We start from the raw sequence: 17287 nt of genomic DNA on the forward strand, positions 1-17287 counted from the left end.
CTCCATTATTTTCACGAATGTGCCGTCGCGAACCGGTGTTTTTCGAGGATGAAAGAAAGAATACCCGGGAAAAAGAAAGCCTCGATACACGATCCGCGATAAATCCTTTTCGTTGCGAGACATTTGAATCAAAAAGTAAATTTCATTCGGGGTATGCGGCTCTTTCATCGAGCGCCGCATCTGCCGCTCCTCTGGACATTGTCCTGTCCCAGAAATATTTGAAAACTGGTCGAACTAGACGCTTTGCCGAATAGGCGCCACGAAACCGATTCGTTGGAACTGGTCCCAATTGGCCGGCTGCAAATCCGGTCACTCTTGTTTCGTTTAAAATCGATGTTGAATCCTCTTACGGGAACAACATTGTTACGTTGTGCAAGTTTTATCGAACATTTGTTACGTTCGAAAATGTTTCCTGTCGATTAAGGCGCTGACACGATCGTCGATTATTTTGAACATTTTGAACCTTTGAGTTGAAAGCCTTGAACCTTTTATTCGTAAATTTTCTTGACGACGAATGTTGCATGAAAAAGTTTCTTATTTAGTCACTTTCCCACCGTACCGAGCGGTCGCGACGAAAGGGGGGAGGGTAAGAAGGGCCAGTGGGTCAGAAGGGCCACCGACTGACCCAGAACAGGTTTCCGTCTTGTCTCCTTCGCATCATTTTTTCTCCTCTGTTCGTGTCCGAATCAGATTGACCTTCGGTCGATTGTCCATCTTTCTTGGCCCGCTATCCCGTACGGAAACTGGTTTTCTTTCCCACATATCCGGGGCCTGACCGGTCACTCAGGGGGAAACAGGAAGAGTGGGGCACCAGAAGTGACCAGTTCCTGGATGCGTTCTCGTCCTTTGGTCAGTTTACGATTTTGTCCCGTGATCGCCGGTGCCCAGTTCTTTCCTCGAAGCTCTTTCACGGGAAATGTTAAAATTCAGGTAATATTCGAATGCAATTATCTCGTTAGTCTAGTTTTTCGCGGCTCGGTTTCTCACGGTTGGTTTGCAGGTATAAACTGTCTTTGAAAGTGTTGCTGGTAGTTTAGGGGTCACCGGTTCATCGAAATCTTCCATCGATTCACTTATTTGCTTTTCAAGAAAAAATCCTTGACTATTACTATAGTGAAAACGGTGCAGTATTTTGCTTGACGTTCTATCGCGATAGTTTGAGCGTTCCCAAGTCTGTTAATCGATCGGCACAGCAATTAAGACAAACACCTTCTATTATTGGCGATCAGTAATCTACTTACACTCACTCTTCTAACTCCTCGGTTAAACTTTCTCGGCGTAGCTTCTTTCGTCTGTCGTTATATCTTTAGCCCGTATCAAATGTCTCGTAATAATTGTTGTTCCTTGAAAGCGACGTATTACGACGTTATTTTCGTTGAACGTCGATCAACGGAGCGTGTACGGCAGCCGACGACGCGATAAAAATAAACGCTGCACGTAAACGCTCGCTAGATGCCACGCAGGAAACGTTCCACCCCCGCCTACCATGGAACACTTCACCCCCCATTTCGTTTCGTGCTACGCCGTAAGTACGTACTTTGTGCTACCCTGTAGGATAGTCAGGTTTTCCAAGTTCTCTCCCCTTTCGAGGGAAGCCACTCGAGGGCGGAGTCCCGGAGTAAAGCGGCCATACTGCCACCCCCGTCTTACCGACCCTCTTCTACCCCCTCTGGCAAAATAAGGGATGAAAAACAGGATGAGGGCAATGGTGCTTCTGGAAGCGCTCTCAAGCATGCCGCCTTGCTTGCGAAGCTTCATCGGGAATTCACCCTTCCACCGTCGCCTTTATTGCTTTTCCTACGCTTAGAAATTTCGCCCCGCGAAAATCTCTGAAACGAATGCGACTCGAAACAAATTGCGATTTTCCCTAGTCCGACGAATCTTTTCAAATTATTCGTTCTCGTAGAAAACTTAATGCGAACCTTTTTCCAGCGAACGCGCCGTTTTCGGTATTTCATCGGAATTGGTTTGTTTCTGAGGACGCGAATAAATCGTTTAGCATTTTCCCGTAGAAGGAACCCTTTCGAAAGCGAGCAGACTATTTGCTATTCGTCGAAAGCGCGTTCCTCCGTCTCCCTCTCGGGTGTTGTATCGCTAAAGATAGAAAGGGAAGTCTTGCCCTTTGCACGGAAAGATTCAGACCGGATTCTCTCGTATTCCAAACCAGTCCATAGCTTTCAGCTCTCGCTCCCTCTGCCTCTCTTCACAGAGAAGATATTTCTCCGTAGGAGCTTCTCGCAGAGTGAATGCTCCTTAATTTCCTTTGAGCCGTTTGCTCCGGAGTAAAATCCACCCCCTCCTGTCCGCCCTTCCACCGCTTTTCTAGCAGACCCCCTCGTCTTGCCTCGCCTAGTCCTAGCCTCGCCAGCTTCGTCGCGTAACCGTCGTCGGCTCGATGCTGACGCCAGCTCTCTATTCCTCTCTTTCTTCAGCCCTGCAGCTTCTCCTCGCCAGCCTTATTCTGTAATTTCGTTTACAAATGAAAGGGCCGCAAGCTACGACTTTGTACGCCGGGTACACGCGTCTGCAAACGCTCCAGTCCGTGACTGTCAGGTACTATCCCCCCCTCGAATACCTTGAAAACGCCGTCTCTGCCGTTTCCTTAACGCCCTTACCGCCTGTTCGCTATTCGTTCGCCAACGTTTCTGTTTCTGTCAGCCGTTGAAATAATTTCTCCGTTATCAATGATTACGTTTCTTCGAGAACGCGACGAGAACACGAATTTCCCAGGGTCGAAATCCCGGAGCGAATTTGCGGTAGAACGCAACGGGGTTTTTTCCGCTTTATCGAAACGCATCCCCCTTTCGGAAGACAAATCGTCCGGCACTTTTGCGGCAGCTAGGAAAACCTCGGCAATGCGAGGATACTTCCCCGCACGTTCGGCACGGTATTTTAATTCGTCGGGAATGTTGGCGGACCGCCAAACGTCCGCAGAGATTTCTTAATACCCGCCGCAAATGCTTGGCGTCTGTGCCTGCGTCGTTCAGGAATCGGGGTAGGTCTCTGTCGTGCGCTGGATCGGAAGAGGGTGCAACGGTCTAGCGATAACATAAACGTTTACGTGCCTCGCCGGATGAAGCTCGTTTCGTCCTCTAACGATCGTACGGGTATTATCTTGTATTCTCTTAAAAAGCACGATTCATCGATGGAAGTCGAGAAAAGAACGTGTCTGATACTTCGAACGGAGTACACGTTCGATCCAGACATTCGAAGCATTCCCTTCCGAGACACGATTCCCTTATATTCTCTGAAAACAGCCCTCTTCGGTCCCTGCTCGGTCCTCGACTCCCTCGCGCTCTGTCTTCGTCCTCTTTCATTCGACTGCCTGTCCTTCCTGCTCCTCCTCCTGCTCCTCTCGCTCTGTCACCGACTTTCTGTCGTCGCTGGCTTTTGTCTCGGTGCGCGCATTGATTTCTGGGGCCAACTTCGCTTCGTTGCCGGCGTCGTTAAATTATAATCGCGAAACACCCCGGCTCTGAAGTTGCAGACAAAGCCGCCTAGGCAGAGGACACGGGCTGCAGGCTAGGATGGGCACGGGAGGCGGGAGAGCATTCCGTTGAAACGAAGGAACCAGGGTACGCTGAGACCAGATACCTCCACAAGTTTGGGGCACCTCTCGCGCGACCGACTCAAAGTCGTTTCGACCCCCTGCCGTCCGTCGCCTCGTTTTGTTCGATTCACCGCGAATACCGAGACTCGACAAAGGAACGCGGAACACTGGCCCGTGAGCGAGGCGAAAACGTCTTCGTTTTTCAATTAACCGCCCGTCTCGCGATTCAATTTTGCCGGTTGTTGGGGGAGCGGCTTGTTCGCGGTTGCTGACGCCGACATAAGGCGAGCGACCACTCGGGTTCCCGTGGCAAGTTGAATTCAGACGGAAGAAAGTCGACGGGGGTGAGACAACCGACGAAACCCTAGCTTTACTCGCCCTCTTCTCAAGGGGTTGCTTCTCGTTCTCGCTTTCGCGCAAGATGCCTTAAATAAATGAAACTTCTACCGCGCCACGCAAGAACAGCCGGCACAGGCATATAAATTCTCTCGCTTCGTAATTTCAAACTCAAACACCACCGGGGGCCGACTCACCCCAATCTCTCCGTTCTTCTCGCGCCTCGTCTCGTTCCAAGGGCGACCGAGATTTTCAAGGATACCTTCTTACAGCTTCTCCTCTTTCGTGGTAGGTTTTTGAGACTCCTCGCGGAACAGCATTATACTCTGACCGGAGAACCGTCGTCCGTGATCTTGGTTAATTGGAATTTACGCGAGTTGTCTTCCTTAAGGAGGGTGTCGGTACAGAAAATCTGGAGCCTCGCCGACAAAGGAGGGCCGTGAAAGGGCGCGAAGGCGAAGTCGAGGGGTCGATCGTAAAATTCGCAACCCCGTTGGAAATTCAACGAAGCGAGCCGAGATTCACGAGTAGGACCGCGTGCTCTTTCCACGATGACATAAATCCACGGAGAAAGGCCTCTTTCGCGCGAGCGTCGCTCGGCCAGCCACCCGTTCCGTTTTCTCCCGTGCTCCTTGCAGTAATTTCGAGAGCAGCCCCGCCTAATCTCGTCCTAAAATCTAATTCCGCCAACAATTTCTAAGCCGGTCCATTAAAATTCTAAGCACAGTGCCGCGGCACCCAGGGAAGAGGGAGTAAACCGGCTAGGCGGTAGCGGGAGGATGGTTGCGAGGCTGTGGGGTGGTTGCCGAGGGTGGCTGGGGTGGCTGAAACAATAAGAACGTTGCGGAGGCAGCGGTCCCAACCCCCTGCGATCCCCGCCATGCCGTAAGAACGCCGTAAAAGCTCGCCTCCGCGCGCTTTCATTGGCTGAGCCGGCGCCCAACGAGCGAGATATCGCGCAAATAGCGACGACGAAACGACGGGCCACGTGGAGAGAGAAAGAGAGAAACCGAGCGAAACAGCTCGGATTCGGGCGAAGAGGGAAAGAGAGAAGTCGCTGGAGAACGGCATATAAGCATTCACGGTGCAGCCGCAGTAAAGGACGCTTTTCATTGAGCCGTCTTATTGTGCCGGTCCCGCTTCAAGTTTCCAACGACGTTAGCGGCTCTGTTTGTCTACGTCCGCTGTTTTCCTTTCCTTAGCTTCTGGCTTTCCGGGCGAACCAGCTTCCTTCGTCTTTTGCCCGCGTTCGCCCTCCTTCCGACGTCTTCGAAAGGTCGAACGAACGGTTCCTCGTTACTTCGACTCCACTGCCGTTCTTCTCTCGCGAGCTCGGATTATCCGACAAATCCCGTGGGAGGAGGATCGTTGCGCCGCAAGCTACTCCCGGATAATCGTTCTCGAAGGAAAATCAATTTTTCAACGTACGCGTTGACGCTTGCGAACATTCCTTCGAGAATTTAGAGATCCTTTATCGACCAAGTCCTCCTCTTTCTTAACTTTTTCTTTTCCCCATGGTCGACGACGAATCTCGCTATTCGGAACGATCTTGGGGGCAGACCAAAGCGGGGTCGAAGTTGTAATCTCGGGGGCAGAAGGTGATGGCAGGGGTGTGCTCCTTTGCGAACCTACAGGGCAAATGCAGGTTTCAGGTTGCTTCGCGTGCACAATTACCGGGCACAGGATGGGCGCGGGCGGGAATGAAATTTCGTCTTGTGTAGCGGGAGCAAGCAAAGTGTACGCGCACCCTCTCCGTTCAGCACGGTCTAGGGAATTGAGTTTCGCCTCGCGAGAGAGCGAGGAAACTGCCGTGGAGAGGAGCCGCTCCGAGGAGACGAACAGAGAGCTCCCCGTTCCGCGACGAGAGAAGAGGAGAGAGAGGCCTCTGGCTGGCTGGATGGGCTGCTGTAACACTGTTATTGCCAATAATGGCACGACTATGCGCGTACATGCTTCGTCGGTTGATCGAGAAATTGATTTACCGAAAGAATCGGCCGGTCGCCGCCGTGCGATCCGCCAGATTCCGATACAAATTGCGTCTCTTTTGTCCGCGCTTCTCCACGTTCGTCATTCACTTTATTTTCATTATTTGCTTTCTTCCATCATACAATTCTTTTTGCCTCTCTAATAGTCCTCCAGAGTTCAGTCATTCGGCTTCGCGAGATAGAACCCAGAATATTTAACCGCGAATTACTCGATAGAAATGCGACTCGGACTATTTCTTTAGGAAAAAATAGGAAGCCGGGAAACCAGGGCAGACGTTGATACCAGTTTTCCGAGCAATCGCGGATATGGCGTTAGTCGATCGTTTGTTCGAAGTTCGACAGCGCCTAATCCGCGACTCGAAGTAAATCGAATGAAGTCTCGAATTAAATACAGCCCTCTCTGTATTCCAAGCATACCGAAAGGGGATGCAAGAAGACGGGGGCGGAAGGGAAAGAGACGGTGAGCACGAGCTGACTCCGTGCGAGACGAGGCGAAGCAAGGTTCCTTGTATTTAATTACCAACTCTAAGTCTCTAGTCGGGAATGAGGGAGCTTCCACCCGGGCACACCTCTTCTTCGCCACCATCCACAACCACCTTCGAGGCCCGTTTCTGCGCCCGCAACCTTCTTCCCCGCTCGTCTTCCAAATGCCAACCTCGCCGTGCTTTTGCTTTAAACGACTCCTGAAATTCCTTCGCACTCTTGTTTTCTCCCCGCAGTTCGAGCCCAGTCGCTAAACGAATGTTGACCGTTGGAGACGCGGTATCTCGAAGTGTCTGATCATAACGCATCTCTTCTACTGACTGGACGAGGAATGTTACGAAGAGAAAAGAGAGAAAATTCGTGTTAGTACAATGGTATGTTCTACTGATTTTTATGGAGTATCTTTTAGAATTATTCGGTTTCAACTTGACTCGAGTAGCTAAACGAAATTCTGGTGTAAATTTTCCACAAGACGCTCTCGAACTTTCGTCGCGTTCAATTCACGCATTAATAATCCCTCCGAGGAAGCATTAATAATTTTTCGCGCGTCTTTCGAGTAGGTCGCCACGACGGAGTGAAAATTAGGCAGCAGGTCGAGTGACATCAAAGAGCTCTCTCTGCCGGAGGCAGCAAAGAAGGCTTCCTGCCCCTTTTCATCCCTTAAATCCCACCCGAGTGGTATTTGCCGGGGCGACCCAGCCTCCCTCGCTTTCCATCATTAGCGAGAGAGAAAGAAAAGGTGAAACGGAGCAAGGAAGGAAGAAGCTCGACGCGTCTTCTCCCTCTTCGTTCGCTCTACCCTCCTTCGCCCCTCTCGTCCCAGACGAACGTGTTCTGGTCCTGGGTTCGCGCAAATATCGCCTTTCATATTCCTTCGAAGGAGCAGAAAATCGTTACGGTGCCTTTTGCGCGCGCGCTACGGGAAATACCTACCTCCAGTGTTCCTTTTCCTTCGCATCCAACCTCCCATCGTTTCGTCTCGCCACGGACAGAGAGCTCGGCGAGGGTGTAAGTAAGTAAAGTCTCTCTTTCCCCTTCTCTCTCTTTCTCGCTCTCGCTCTCTACTCGTTTCTCTCCGTCTTTCGCTATTTCTACTCGCTTTTCGCTCGCTCTCTCTCTATCTTTCTTTCCACCCTCTCTAGAAACGCTTTCTACTCCGTCTCTTTCCTTTCGATACGCGCTCCTCTTTCGTTAGCGTCCCGCCGACCCCCCGCGCTCACCCACCCTCCGCTCTCTCGTTTTCTCGTCGTTTTCTCTCTCTTTCCCTCGACGAAAACCCTCGACGGGGCTGCAGAACCGCTGGAGCCCGCTATTAACCCGCTCCTTTCCCTTCTGCTCCTCCCGCAGGCCCCCCTTCGTCGCCCGCTGCGCCCCGTTTCGTCTAAGCGCGAACAAAGATGGCGGAAAACTAAACAACTAGGCGAGGGCGCAAGGAACACTTCCCCTCTCGCTTCCTCTTTCGCTCTTTTATCGCGACGAATTTGACCCTTGCGCCTCCTTCCCGCCGTTCTCGCGTTGCCGCACGATTCCGACCAACAGACGTAACCCTTTCCGTTTTGACCCCTCGCGAGTCCCGAAGGACAGATTCACGCTGGTTCTCTTTTTCGAATCGACGTTTCTTTCCGTCCAAATAGTCCTGCGGGATCCCGCGTTAATTTCGCGAGGCACGATGGAATTCGCTGGTGAATTTTTCACGAAGAGGCGAGGAGCGCAAAGTGACCGAGTCACGGAGGCCGCGCGAAGAAGTACGGCCCGCGTGAATAAATGATGCTTAATCTTCGTATCAGAAAAGCGGGCGAACCGGGTCGGTAGAAAGAGGATACCGAGTCGCAGGATCGGCAGACGTATCTACGGATAGAAGTAGCGGCGAAAGAGAGACGGCGAAACGTCGGGGGAGAGGATAGAGACGGACTGTGGGTGGAGGCGAGGTTAGGGGCGCCCAGGAAATTTCTAGAAACTTCAGGTTTAGCAATTAACGTCAGAAATTAACGACGCCTGCCTGCCTCGAGCGCAAAGCGCCGGAGAAATTAGTCTCGGAAATTCTCGTAAAATTTCTCGTTCGCTCGCGGGCGCCAGCCCACCCCTTCTTCTACACCCCCTTCTCCCACGCCTCCTGTGCCCCGGCGAAGGTAACATGGCGTCAGCAGTCGAGGCGAGCGGTAACTTTCCGGAAATTTTCATTAAGCCTGACAGTAATGACGTCATCAGTCAGTCGGTCCGACCTCATTTGAAATCGTTCGCACTCTCGAAGCCATCCCGCGCTTTCGGTCTCGAACCACCGTGGAAATCCTTTCTTCGACCGATCGAGGATACCCGCCTCCTTTTGCCAATTTATTTCCTGTCGATTCCCATCTCCGATCTGACGCTCGATTCCTGGCGAGCTATTTTCAGAGACGAGTCCTCGCGCGGAAAAATAACGTCGGCGTTCCGAGTCTCGGATTATCGTCGCGACGTAGCGAGGGTTTCTCCAACAAATTGTCCGGTAAGCGGACAAAGAATCGTTAGGGGACAACCTTATCGAAGGTATCGGTCGGTAGCGGCGAACGACATATCCGTTTTCCCAAGTAATCTCGCGGCGCTTCGGGCGATTCTCAAACAATTCTATACATCTCCCGAGTGTCGGAAGTGGCTGCAGAGTGGCAAGGATAGGAAGAGGAGACGCGTAGAAAGAGCGAGACGGTAGTCGGGAGAAGGCTAAGCAAGAAGGGCACGAGCAAAGGAGAAGGAGGATTGTATAGAAAGGCGAGCGGGTAGGTGAAACAGACAATACACCTTCGCGGTGGGTGGCTTATCTAAGAGTCCATGGCGTAGCCCCGGGGGTGCAGTAATAATCGGGAGGGCGGGCTGATACCGGGCTAAGAAATGATAACGGCACTCGCAAGCCAGCCACCATTTTCGAGTTATATTGCCTCGAAAGCCAGAAGCGGCAGAGGAGAGGAAAGGAGAGGAGAAGAGAGTCGAGCAGAAAGATAGAGGAAGAGAGAGATACTTCGGCTATATCACCTTCCTCCTCCCCCGCCATCTCTTCGCTCTTGTACGCCCTTCTCTTCCTCCTGGATGCCTCGTCCTCCTCCTCTTCTAATGCACCTTTCTGCCGGTACCTATAACCTCTCGTAGTCGTTGCTGGAATCGGCCGCTATCTGGGCCCACACCTCCGTGTACCTCGTTCCAATGCCTAGAGAAACGTTTCACCTTCAAGTAGAAACCTTCGTCGTTCCGATTCGCCCCCGAGGGAATAACGGGGCAGAGATGCATCGGTTCCGATGCACCGCCGATATTCGATTCCTTCGTGCGACCCATGAATTTTCAGCTAGCTGCATCTTCGATGGAACCCCTGGGTATTTGCGTCCCGTGTAATCGCTGATAGCGCCAGGCTAAAAATGACCCCGTTAAGGACGCCCCTTTGGCTTCGCTCCGTTTACGACTTCTTGGACCGGATGTTGCCTCCACTATGGTCACCGTTTCCTCCGCCGATTCACCGTACCAATCTCCTCGCGTCCTCTTAATTATTAGCTACGAGTGTATCGTAGTCTCGTTAAAAGCTTCGGTGAAAAGTCGATAAACGAAAGATACTTTTATGAACGTGTACGTAATAAAAACACAGGACACGAAACGGCGAAGGATACCCCACGGAGGGAAGATCAAGAAGTAGACGGGAAAGGGACTCACCCCTCGGATTCGGACAGACAAAGCCACAACGTGACCAATCTCGTCCGTGTTGAACTGCGGTTTGAACGAATGTTTTGCATTTTACTCCTGCGGGCTAATTTATGTGAGAGAAACGCCACCCTCGTTTCACACCCTCTTACCCGACAGCTCGACCGTTTTATTTTCACTTAGACCCGCGAACGAGATTCTCGAACTTCCTTTCCTCGTTCTCGTTCGTTTCGCGCATAAATATCCGACAGCTTCTTTTTAACGAGCTACGCTTCTATTAGGTTTCATTTGGGATAGACCGATAAAAAACAACCCTCGTTATCGTTTATAAAGCCTTTTATGAAGTCTCGCGGTAGGAAACGATTAAAACGGGTGTCAGTCAGTAATTTGTTGCACGGTCAGACTCGCGTGGAGTTGAAATTAATGCGAGATTCAGTGGCGGGTCGGTGGCGTGCGAGCGAAAGAGAAGAGCAGGAAGTAAAAGAAGAAGAAGAAGAAGAAGCAGAAGATAAAGAGGTGGGGGGTATATTTAGCACAAAAAGCCTCTAATTTCCAACGAGGGTGTAAAAACGGGGTTGGCACCCGGGTCGGTGTACGCGGGCTGCTTGTTGGGTCTATAAAACGCCGCTTAGCTTTTTTACCTCCTACCACGTAGCTCGGAAGGGGTGGTTTTAACCCCGTTAAGCTGTTTCCCGTCTTTTCCCGCGTTCCTTTTTTCCGCGGCCGGTAAATTGAGCGCAGACCCTCTTTCCTCTGTCCCGTCCCATCCCAACTCATTCCATTGCGGCACCGGTTACACACGAACCACCTTTTTCCTCTTTTTTTCCACTCGTCGCTTCTCCAACCCTCGATACCCCAATTTTCTTCTCTTTTTACACTGTCCGCTTACCGCACGAACCGTTCGACCCAGATTTCTCTCTCGCCCCGACGATTATCCGTGATTTTACCGTGATTGCTTTCGTACTTTACCTCTCCACTCTTTTTTCCGCTCGGAATACCTCTTTCTCCTTTCAACAGACAATGCCAACTTCGCGGCTATTTTAACGTTTCTCTTAAAATTCTTTTTCGCGAATCCAGTCTCGTTCGTTGACCAAACGCTGCAGAAAATCGAAATGAAAAACGAGACGCGGCGGAACTATGCTCGTTCTTTCCGCCACTGGTTCACGACCGGTTGTTGGAAGTACGAGATTAATAGACGAACAAATTAGCGCAAAGTTTGGGCAGCGGCCCCGCGTGCACCCGCGCTACTAATCCCGTGCATTAAAAGTTAACGTCGGGCTGGCTGGCGCGGCCTGCTGTGTGTGTCCTCCTGGCATTAGATTTCTGAGTTTCCCCGGCCGAGTTAGGGTAACACCAAATCTGCGTTTCAACTGGAAACTACGTTAGGGACAGATTCGAACCGATCCCCTGGCCAGCGGACCGCTGTGTATCTACGTGGCCGGCTGTAGACAGCCCTTTGGCGTCGGACGTAGTGGCCAATTCGAGGAAACCGGTTCACCGGTGAAAAATTTACTCTTCCTTCGCCAACCCTAATGTTCCGTTTGCTGAAACCTTCGTGGAAAATGTACGATCCTTAATTCATGACCAATAAATTTCGAACGAGTTTCGCACAAAACTTGGAATATCGTGCGACGAGTGGTTGAGATCATTGCTTATTGTCAATTCCGCTATCGATCGTGGAATTAAAAATTGAACGCAAAGTGCATTGGCATCTACTGCTCGGCGAATTTTCGTATTATCGGACGTTGCAGCAGAGTAAGATGTTTAAAATTATAAATTGAACAGGGTGGAACTGTAGCTGACTCGCTCCACGCGCGATATTAATTCTCGGCGTTATCTAAGGTGGCGGCCGCCATTGTAACCGAATATCCTGAACCGCTGGGGGTGAGTAAGAAACTACCCCCAACATTAATCAACCGTCATCTTTGCAGGAAACCGAGCGTTCTCCTATCGCCTTCCCTCGCGTGTTTTTAGTCCCCTTAATAATTCTCTGCTTCGTTGAATCTTTGAACAAGTCGAACGAGCATTACTCGTCTTTGCGAAATCGTTTGTTGTCGAATACGAGAGGTATCGCGGTACAGCTTTCTCGAGAACGAAGCGTTGCGCGATCGAACCGGGGAATATTTGCGCTCGCAAATACCGAGATCCGTGACCTTCGACCTCCAACGGTCGAACGAAACTTTGGCAATGTCTCTTGAAACGAGTTGGGATAAAGGGTCAAGGGTCAAGCGGAAGAGCGTGTTTGGAAGACGAACGTCGGACAATAGACGAATGGGAAGTTGGAGCATCGTGTTTATTTCCATACAGTCGATACAATTACGTAACGGAAAAATTAGACTGTCAGTATCAACTGGTTCTTGAACCGTCGACGATGTTTCAGGTGATTCTTTGTCCAGTGTTCGGATCGTGGCAACGAAATCGATGGCCCGTGAAAGATGACTGGGTGCAGGGTGGAGATCGATCCTCGATCGCGGCGCAGGCACGTCGATCATCCGAGCCAGCGAGGAAAACCACCGAAGGACGATACAGACGAGGAAACAAGAGGAAGTAAGAGATGGTTTGAATAATGACTCGGTTGGCACGTGGGGGGATGGGGGTTTGCCAGTCGGGCGCGCCATCTTGCCTCGGCTCTCTACTTATAATTATTGATGTGGCCCGAACTTTATATAAACTCGAAACTCGTCTCCCTCGCACCGTCGGTTCGCCACCACTACCGCCACTACCACCGCGACGAGCTAGCACCGGCATCAGCAGCATGGAACCATCTCCGCGTAGCGAGTAGAACCACCCCCCCGAGCCCCGGCCATCCCCTTCCTCCTCCGGCCTCCACCTCTTTCGGTTCCCCAACCAGGCGGCAGGAGGAAATTGTTGGAGTTTTCAAAGTCTGACGTGCAGGATATTATGAACGAGGGTATGGCGTCGTCGAGGAGGTGGAGAAGGTGGTGGAGTAGTAACTGAAAGGGGGTTGGAGGCTCGAGCGGGGGGTGCCGGGAAGCAGCGGGGCTGGAGGTTGGCGAGGTGGAGTGGAGGTACCCAGGCAAAACTACCCGCCTCGGCTCACTCTTCTGCCTCCAGAACCACCCACCAGCCCATTCGTCTAGCTTAAACTATATTCCGACCTAACCTTCGCGTAGGTACCTTCCTTCTACCAACCTTCTATCTACCGGCTCTACCATCTGACAACCGGCCAATACTTGCACCCATGCACCCGTGTACTCTTGGTCGCCTCTCTCGCCTCGTTTGCTTCCTGTCTCGCGATTTTTCTCTTACCCTTCGTCGCACCATGAAATTCTCCGAAACCCTTCTTCGACGGGCCGGCTCGAAAGCCTATCGATCGATCGAGACCTGTCGCTTCTTCGCGGATCGAGTTTTACGCTTTGAGAAAAAGGGAGAAAAGTCGAAGACGATCGGCTGGTATAACCGGCTTCGAGGCTGCGGTACAGCCGGAACACGTGCACGAGTATATATTGTAAAGGGAGAGGCGGTAGGTGAGTGCACGTATATCTATATAGTGTCTACAGGGGGTAGAAGTATAAGCTTTCCTCTCGCAAATGAGGTAATATATATACAAAAGCTAATACGACCGAAAGTTGCCAACTTGGATGAGTCTCTCCTCCACCGACTACACCTCCGCCGCCACCCGGTCGCCACCCTCTGTCCTCCTCGCTCCTGGGCCAGATCCTATAAATATTTTAAAGGATCGCGAGAATATAGTTTACGAGTCGGGCTGGTAACGTTTCGGTTTAAAGATGTTGCGCCGTCGTTGGAAAACTGCATCCCCGTCGATATTAATATCCTCCTTCGAAGCGTCTCGACTGGACCGTGTGTGCAGTCGCCCTTTAACGTCGTGGCGTTCAAAGGGCCCTTAAAGTGACCGTAATTAACCTGTGAGCTGACATTTTAATTTGATGTTGCAGACTACTTTGACCACAGGACGCGAGTCGATCTTCGATAATTCGATTTGTACGGTGTTTCCTCGCTGGAAGTTGACCAGGATGAACCAGACTGCGAATTTCTCCGGACACCGAGTCAAGGGGTTTGTTCGAAGAAAAATCTTGAAGAACGACGGTTTAACGAACGAGGGAACAGTCTTTGCCAGACCCGGCCACGAACAATATATTCCACGAAGCCCAGTTAATCCTATCTTTCGGATCTGAATTCGAGGTTTCCGTTATACACTCGCGGCCGACTCGGTCCGCGCGATCAAAGTGAATTAAATCGCGGGGGTGGAGACGGTATGCGCGACTCTCTCCTCCCTTCCCTTGTCACCCTCCGAAAATATACCAGCAGGGGTAACACGCTCGTTACGACCAATTGAAATTACCGCGATCAAGACGCGGACTAGGCGAGAGGAAACGAACAGAGACACGCTCCGTCGCGAGAATTCCTCGCCTCCAAATGGCCGCAATAAAACCGATGCTTGTATTTTATCGGAAACGTTAACTGCTTCGTAAATCAATCCTGTTACGGGTTCAGTACGACGCTGGACCTTAAAAGACGGTCAAAGACGCGTGCAATATTATTTAGGAGAGTCGATCGAATATATCTCAGACATTTTAATAAAGCCGCGTCTATAAACACCAGAGAAGAATATCAAAGCGTGTATTTACAGTCCGTAGTCTAAAATTATAGGTTCGAACCGCTGGATCTCCGAGACCTTTGTCTCGCGGAAGCGTTTGGGAGTCATCGCGGCGGAATTTTTCGCAATCAGCGAAATGGCGGTGGCGAAGAGGAGTTGGATTGAACAAACACGAGCAATCGGTGCGCGCGAGCGATTCGCGAGCTAGGCGGGAACGAAATGGAGAGACGTGGAATATAATCTATCCTGTTTGAGGAGAACTGGCACCGACTGCAAGTTAGAACAAACTCCCAGTGTACTCTGGGAACGTCGTAGCCGGCAACCAATCCACCGACGTACCACCCTCTTTCACCCTCTCCTTCTGGACGGTCTCTCTTCGTCTGCCACGAGCATCTCTGAAATCGGGTAAAATAACATCTTTCGCGATCTATTTAGACGTGCAGGTATATTGGACGTTTCGAAGAAATCGACTTAGCTCAACTTTCGATCAGAATGCTACGTTTGTTCACTGCTTTTCGATGATAGGTCGTTACAGTAGCCATAACGAAAGGGCTGAAAATATACGGAGTTATAATCGTTGCACGCAGGATCTAGTAACTTTGTAAAATTCCCGAAAATGATCCTTGCGGTTTTCTGTAACTGCGCGATAAAGGTTCTTTTTAACGAGAGATTCAAAAGCTCGGGAAACGAGGGACAGTTTTGACGAGGGAACGTTTAAATCCCGCGATAAGAAGCCCGGGGGTCAGTGGATCCGCGAGCGTGCGATGCTCCAAACGGATTCTTTCCTGCGATGCTTTCTATGCAAACTCGTCGAATTTCAGCGTTGCTCGAGATACTAGGAAACGGGGACTTTGTAACCCGCTACCGATCCATCGATGCTGCGTTCCCTCCCTTTCCGTTCTCACCGATAATTAGATAAAGCAATATCCTGCGACATTAAATAGAAATAGGATTGCCATAATTAATTCAAATACATCCGAGGTTGGATATTTCCAGCGGAAACTGTTCCGCAAATTCTAGGCTGCGATAATCGAATCGAACTTTACTCCCCTCAAGAATTTACCGATTTTATAACTCACGCACGCAATTCTCGTTCAAAGATTTTTTCATTAAATTAAACTTTTCGATAAATAAACGATCCCATGAAATCCTTCGCCTGAATAAACGTCGGTTTCATAAGTAGTTGAAACATAACGAAGAAAAAAAGAATGCGAACTAATCGGAGACAAGTTTGCAGAGGAAATTTAATAAAGCCGTATCTTCCCATATTCTATGGGGTTTTTTCCCCGGTGATCCAGGTCGAATCAAGAAGGCAGAAACGACGAAGCCGGTTGCTCATGAATATTCATTTCTTGCCGGTTTCTTACAGGAGGTCGACACGGGGGTGAGCACGGTACGGAGCAACCAGGGCCGTACTTTTAAGCACGAGAGTGGGGGTTCTGGATCAATGCCGAGGCCACGCCTCCTTCGTCTTACATCCTGCACCCTCTTCCTCGCCCCGTCGCGCTCGCCTTCCTTTCCTTTTGCTTTTCCACTCTCTTCGCTGCCTTCATCCGAGCCCCCGGAAAATCCGCCTCGCGACTGGCGAAGTAAATAGCCGCGAGCCACCAAAGCGTCTGAAGAATCTTAAATATATATTAATATCGCTATTTCACTTTTTTATTTTTTAATCTCATAAAAACTTTAACCTTCAGCGTTACTCGACATTCATTGTTAAAAATATGACGGGAAATGCAGGTTATTGGTATCTCAATTTTCTTATTTACTTAGAAGCTTGTTTCCGAGATAAGAAAACGGTGGACGGAGACTTCAATTGCGAAGTACGAAACTCTCTTCCTTGGATTTTTGCCTTGTATTTCTTTCCTTTTCTGTTCAATCTCTTATGTTAGCATACTCTTCAGAAAAATTCCTTCTATTTTAGTCCCTTGCCGTACAATTTATTTGTCAGATGCGTCAGTCAAAACTGACTATTTATAGGTATAAACAAACAGTAAAACAAACATGTTTCTATAAACAATAAAAATGTGAATATTTTATATTCAGCGATCTTTGATAATACAAATTATATTTGGGCTTAAATTTTAAGTTGAAAATTATTAAGAATTTTAATAAGATTTGAGCTGTGAGTGCGTCACAAGTGTGACTCGAATTTTTGTTACTCAAAGTTTCCTACGGAGAACCGATATTCGACAGAAAGCAGACTCGCGAAGTATTTGAAAATTCGGCTCCGAAGAAAATTGCTCTCATTTTTATGAACTTGAGAATACTCGAACTTGTAAAAAGACGGAACCGGTAAGATAGAGCTTTGTTATCGCAAGTAGAAGAGACAGCCTCGCGGGCCAGCTTTGTACACCTTTATCACCCAGCGTATCTCATTCCGGTGTTTCTCATCTTGTCTCATCGCGATGCCTCTCGTCGAGCCGCGTTGCGTCGCGTTGCATCTCATCCGAACTCGACGACTTCGTCGGCTGCTAAGTCGCGTTCTACCAACGTCTCCCGTAGCCTCTTGCGTCATATCCCAAAGGAAAAGGCCTCGGGCTGTTCTTTCCTTCGAAAAGCGAGACGTAGTTACTGGGAACCAGACCAATCAGACTCGCGAATCTTCCGCGACGTCCAAATCAAACAGCGCGATTAATTACTGCCTGCGTCTTTGCTGTCTCTGACAGATTCGATTACATTCGGGGCTAATTTTTCTTT

The 17287-nt window shown here is 50.1% G+C and overlaps 1 long non-coding RNA gene across 2 annotated transcripts; it reads left to right on the forward strand.

The window, feature by feature from the left end:
• The first annotated feature begins 844 nt into the window (after positions 1 to 844).
• On the forward strand, positions 845 to 16587 carry LOC105662372 (uncharacterized). 2 transcript variants are annotated; one of them, XR_013039020.1, is made up of 4 exons: positions 845 to 930; positions 12392 to 12558; positions 13929 to 14995; positions 15960 to 16587. It is a non-coding gene; the product is annotated as an uncharacterized LOC105662372 (long non-coding RNA). The 2 variants fall into 2 exon arrangements; XR_001095855.2 differs by having other exon boundaries at positions 13929 to 16587.
• The last annotated feature ends 700 nt before the right edge of the window (positions 16588 to 17287 follow it).

The sequence above is a fragment of the Megachile rotundata genome, chromosome 8 (assembly GCF_050947335.1).
Source record: "Megachile rotundata isolate GNS110a chromosome 8, iyMegRotu1, whole genome shotgun sequence".
In the NCBI taxonomy this organism is placed as follows: domain Eukaryota; kingdom Metazoa; phylum Arthropoda; class Insecta; order Hymenoptera; family Megachilidae; genus Megachile; species Megachile rotundata.